Source organism: Myodes glareolus, chromosome 17, assembly GCF_982192425.1.
Source record: "Myodes glareolus chromosome 17, mMyoGla1.1, whole genome shotgun sequence".
Taxonomy (NCBI): Eukaryota; Metazoa; Chordata; class Mammalia; order Rodentia; family Cricetidae; genus Myodes; species Myodes glareolus.
In genome coordinates, this window is record NC_142042.1 from 12,406,305 (window position 1) to 12,412,304 (window position 6,000).

Sequence of the window (6,000 nt, forward strand, 5' to 3'; positions counted from 1 at the left end):
CACACGATGAGCAATAGGGGGCCTGATTAGCAATCTTAGGAGGGAAAAGGCTGACTGCTGTCCTGGTGGGAAACATAGCCCGTCACATCTGACAAAGGGAGCCTGGGTTTATGAGAATAAGATGACATCAGGGGTCATGGGAAGAAGTGGAGTTGAAAGCTAAAAGCAAACAGGACAAGTTAGGGGGGTAAGGGCTACACAGTTAAACCAGGAGGGAGTGGGGGAACAAGGGAATCGAGGCCTGGAGGACCAAGATGAGGGGGTGGCTACAACCCAGGACCTTGGGACCTTTCGCTCAGGTGGAGCTACTCTTTTGGCTCCCGCTTAGGTGGTGAGTAACGGAGGTCTTTGTCACTGAAAGACACAATTAAAGGGCCAAGGGGTCACGCTGTGATGCAGCCACTTTGCAGAGTGAGCCTTAAAGACTGGGGTCATAGGACGTCACAGCGCAGGGCGGACGGTGTAGGGTCCCAGGGCCATGTCTAGCATGACGAACAGCTGCTGGTCCCGCTCTCTTCCTGGCCTTAAGAGGGTAGCTAGCTCTTGCGTTTTATGCACCAAGAGCTGAGGTGAGAGACGAGTTTTAACCTGAAAGCTTGGAACTTTGCTCTGTGCCTTGCCTTGCATGCTGTTCAGTAATCTTGGTTCAGAGATTAACTTCCTATCGCTCAAAGAGCAGCTTCTTAAGTTCTGCTTACAACTCCCTCCCTGGAGTCTAGTACGACCTGAGAGAACAGGGGAGAGGCCTACGGAGAGAGGGCGGTGATGTCCACTTGGTCCTCAAGACACCCACATGGAAATCCTGACACTCTTGTAACGGGTGCTGAGTGAATCTACACGGGGTGGTGCACATCCGAATGCCTAGGATGTCCACATCTGGATGCCCTGCCTCTTCAGTTCCTATTTTTATAAGTCCCCCCACCCCGAGTACAATGCTCCTAATAGAACTTCATGGGACCTATTGCTAACCCATGCAGGTAAGTGGGAAAGGAATTACAATCCCCACCAAATAAATTATCAAGCCAACTAACCATGGCAAGGAACATATGCAGTGTAGCAGATCCCACAGAGATGGGGCTGTGGTTAGATCCTGGATTCTCATACTCGGAACGCCTCTAGCCCTTCACTTACAAAACACAAACTCTACACCAGTGGTTCTCAAGCCTCCCAATACTGTGACTCCTTAATACAGTTCTCATATTGTGGTGACCCCAACCATAAAATTATTTTCATTGCTACTTCATAATCATAATTTTGACACTGTCATGAACCATAATGTGCCTGGTGGTCTTAGGCAGCCCTTGTGAAAGGGTCGTTCGACCCCTAGATTGAAAACCACTGCTTTAGGTGATTATGGAGACAATCCCCTGTCTATACCATCTCCTCTCACACCCACGGCAGAACCAAACGTTTCCACCTACACACAAAACCCAGGATGAGGATGACTCATCACCAGGACCAGAGAGGAGAAGGCCCACACATCACCAGGACCAGAGAGGAGAAGGCCCACACATCACCAGGACCAGAGAGGAGATGGCCCACACATCACCAGGACCAGAGAGGAGAAGGCCCACACATCACCAGGACCAGAGAGGAGAAGGCCCACACATCACCAGGACCAGAGAGGAGAAGGCCCACACATCATCAGGACCAGAGAGGAGAAGGCTCCCTGCCTGTAGAGAGTGCTAGACAGACAGCGGCAAGGCCTGTTGTGGATGTAACATGTTACCCACAGGCACTGCTTTTGGGGGTTGCTGTGAGGAAGCCTAGCTGGAGGAAGAATGTGTCTGAGGGAGGGCCCTTGAGGTTAAAAGACATGCTTCCTGTCCCCTCTCTGTGTCCTGATTCTGGCAGATGTGAACAAGCAGCCCCCTGCTCCAGATCTTAACTGGCTGTGCCTTCAAATCAGGAAACAATGTAATTCTTTCCTCCTTTAAGGACTTTGTGTCAAGACTTGGTCACAGCAGTTAATACAGAAACCAGCCCAATGTCCACGTCTAGGGATGGGGCAGCAGGAGAGTAGTGTGCCCTAAGTCACCTGCGGTTGGGATCTCTGTACACTCTCACTGGGACAATGAACTGTGGCCAGGTTTACATGAGTGTCAGGACTTATGTTTAGGAGAGGAAGGCCAAGCACCATTTTGGTACTTCCTGTATTCAGGGGACCCTCCTGTTTTCTCTTTTAATCTTGGGAGTTGAGTGTAATCTTCAGTTTTACAGATGAGCAAATTAAGGCCCAGGGAAGTAAAACAATGTGCCTACGGTCACAAAGCCGGCTAGAACAAAGGCTGGGCTGACTGGGAAGTCTGATCCTCCCTTTATGCCACATTAATAATGCCCTGAGTCTGGCCTGGGCCATTTAGAAGCTTACAATCAGTCTTAACCACTTTGTTGGGTATAATCACAAGCCAGAAAGCATTTGAACTAATGGCTAAGGAGAGTGGCCAATGGGTCATTTGAGTTAGAGCAATTCATACTTGAGTTATAGTGATTTCCCTTTGCCCCAGCCCAAAGAAATAAGAGACTGGCTTAAGTTAAGTCATAGTAGGTTGCTAATCCTCAGGAGAAAGCTGGGGAGCTTAGGGAAGAAGGAGCCCACCCTTAAGCGTGAATGCTCAACCTTCAGAAAACTAGCTTTATTTGCTACCTGGCTCTTGTTCTATGTGTGCATACCTTCTGTGCCTGTGTGTTTTAAGGGAGAAAGAGAGAGTGAGAGAGAGAACACTATAGCATCTCAAGTTCAGATGAAGCTATATAAAAAAATCATTGGATATTTTAATGTTTTCATTCATGAGAACATGTGCAAATCAGTTCTATTAGACAACTTATAAAGCAACCAGACCAGAATAGACCTGACCTGATATAAAAACTTGCAATTGTTGAATGCATTTGGTAAAAATTTAGAAGAGTGTTATTTGTCGCCAGATCAAAGAAAGCATCAAGGTTTGGAATGCCGAAGAATAAAAAAGGAAGTATCAATAGGAAAAAGTTTTCCTAAACAATCTGTTTCATTGACTATATTAGTACGCAAGGATTGTCCCCATGGTCACTAGGTCTCCCTGCATAGGACCCACCTAACTGCATTTGCTGGCTGGATGTATTGGAAAGGCCCAGTTTGCTTAAGCAAGCAGCATTTACTGAGCCAAGCCTAACTGCATCATTCCTGGGGGAGGGGGCGGGGAGAGGAGCTCTGTCCCTGGTTCCCTTGCTCACTGAAACCATCCCACTGGTTCGAACTCAAACCTCTGTGAGCAGAATCGACAACTATTGATAAAGAGTAAACCCAAGAACTCTCTTTAGCAATTCAGGCGCTCTGCAATTAAGGGGAGGTTGGAGATGTACCTACCGCTCACCTGCTTGCAAAGAGGAGTTTGGCTAGGGCCGTTTACTTTATTCTCAATCTTAGAAACTACAAGGAGGAAGCCTGAAAAGCTGAGTCTCTTACTGCTGATGTGACATTCTGAGACTGAGATGTAGGCAGGGCAAAACCGAGACAGTGACAGGAACAAATTACGAGTGGGGCATTTTGGAAAAATCATTCCATTCCATTTACAAATTGGACCTCTAAGTGTTTTTGGAGGGCCGTTTCCGCGACCATGTTAATAAGACTAAATTGTTCGCAATATTCACTCAGTCCTCAAATCACAAGCCTGAGAACATTCTAAGCGATTTCTGATAGCAGTAACTTGCACAGAGAAGGCAATGAAGAAACTGCTACAAAAACAAAGCACTTTTGTCCCCTGTGGTGAGGGAATCCCAGAGTCCTTTGGCTCATCCCTCACAACTGATCAAAGCTGATCAGAGCCAACCATTTTTCCAAACCTTCAGAAGCTTACCCCTCGGCTTTTACCAACAGTCAGAGCACCACACCAATGAAACTGCAAGGTGGAAAATGTCACCTCCCAGGACTCCCGGGGAGAACTCGTTTCCCATCACCAGACACACTCCACGGAGTTTAGAAAGAAGCGCCCCTGCAAAGCGCAGCGTGGTGGAGCTGGGAGTCCCTGCACCCTGCCCACCAGCCCGCAGCCAAAGCCGATGCAGCCGGGCTTTTGCATCAGCATTGATTTTTGCTCTTGGTGGGCAAGGGCAAGGTACGCCACACATAGGGGAGGAAAGTTCCGTCCCGGGAGTTTGGAGAGGACAAGAGATTAGAGAACCCCCGAAAAAGTCCCTCCCGAGAACTCCCATCCCTCTCCGCGCACCGCACTCACAGCTCTCGCTCGCCCGCGCCGCCGAGCCCGGGAGCCGAGTGTTTGGCGGCTGCTGCATACCCTCGGGGGACCTCGGAGCGACGGGGCGACCGGGCTCCGGCCAGTCAGCGGCGGAGGACACAGGGCAGGCGGAGACGAGCGCCTGCTCTCCAGCGTCCACAGCGACGCTCCTGGAGTCCCGGGCAACTTTGCCAGTCCAGGGGGTGGATGGAGGTGGCGGGGCAGCCCGGTCCCGCCCGGCTCCGTGCCTCTGCAAGTTCCCACGGGAGAGCGCCCCCAGCCGGCCAGCCTCGGATCTGCGCCGCAGAGAGCTCGGGCGGCCCGGGGAGGCTTCTGCAGAAGCTTGGCTAGGGACCTAGAGCCCATGGGCACGGCCGGCTTGGAGAGGCCAACTAAGGCTTCCTACAGGGCCAGTAGCAACTAGGAGCCCTCCAAAGAAAGCCTTACCTCAGAGCGATCCCCGGAACTGAAAAGCTCTCTCATCTCTGAGGAAAGATACCTACCTGTTTGAGGTGGCAGCTGGAAGCATAACACAACGCCACCACCCGTGGGAGGCAGGCTCACTGCCAGGATCAGACCTGATACCCTACAGCCTGAACCCCAAAGTCACCCTAGCGTTCAGTCAATGCCAGAGGCGAAGAACATTTGCCTTTGTGTTATAACAGGAAACAATGCCTATCTGAGCTTCTTGTGGGAGTCTTTATGGCCTCCTGTAGTGAATAGCATTGGATAAGCTGTTTCAAAACTGACCCACCTTTGGCAAAGACTTTGAAAAGGAAAGCAGAGTCGAGAGCTGGGAAACGAAGTCCGGGTCACAGCTTGCTAGAAGTTGGGTCTTCCTGGTCACCTTTCAAGAAAATACCGTGGGGTGAAAAGTCCTTCCTACTCAACCTCAGACGCTCGGGAAACGTCTAGAGTGTGGGTTCGGATTTTGCCATTCCTTCAGTTACGCACATTCAATGGGGCCCTTCTGTGCCCATTGATGGCTCAGTTGGGAAAGTGCAGGAGACAGTATGTGTTTGAGCCTCAACCCCTATTTAAAGAGCCATCTGCACTGCATCCATCTCAGGGCCCCATGCTAGAAAGATGAAGACAGGAGGACTGGATCCTCCCCTGGGGCTTGCTGACTAGCCAACCTGGCCCCGCTGGTGCGCTCCCAGTTCAGTGGGAGACCCTGCCTCCAAACACAAGGCGGAGAGCAATAGAGGAAGACACTAAAGGTCAAGCTCTGGCTTCTACACCCACGTACACACACACACACACACACACACACACACATACACACACACAAACACAATGAATGAATGAATGAATGAAACCACCTTCTAGGAGACAGTCTGTCAGAATCTCTGACCATGAGGGGCAATGGGACTGATAGGTGGCCACAAGACAGTTCTACTTTTCCAGGGGTCCTGACTTCTGTTCCCAGCACCCTGTCACGTGGCTCAAAATCTTTCTTATTTCCAGCTCCTGGGGATCCAGCTCCCCTCTTCCAACTTACATATACACACAAATCCTTTCTTTTTTTTTTTTTGAAAAGCAGAATTTTGATCTCTGAAGACAGTGTTTTAATAACATTTTATTCACCCAATGTATCTCACCTCTTAAACAGTGAGAGTCTCCTGGGCCTCGGTCACAGAAGTATGGCTAGATTTTTATCAGCATGTGCAATCTATTATTATATTACTATATAATATAATTATATCATATTATATTTATCATTTTATATTTAATATATTATATTATAATTATATTATAATATAATTATATTATATTATATTATTAT

The 6,000-nt window shown here is 49.1% G+C and overlaps 1 protein-coding gene across 2 annotated transcripts in view; it reads right to left on the reverse strand.

Moving 5' to 3' along the window:
* The window catches only part of Lpar3 (lysophosphatidic acid receptor 3), a 63,008-nt gene extending 58,154 nt beyond the window's left edge, over positions 1-4,854 (reverse strand). Inside the window, exon 1 of one of the 2 annotated variants that reach the window (XM_085677596.2) lies at positions 4,718-4,854. The gene's annotated coding sequence lies outside the window, so the exon portion shown is untranslated. Of the gene's footprint in view, positions 1-4,214; positions 4,417-4,717 lie in introns of those variants that run through there. The other variant, XM_048453650.3, reaches the window with a different exon arrangement.
* Positions 4,855-6,000: the final 1,146 nt, after the last annotated feature.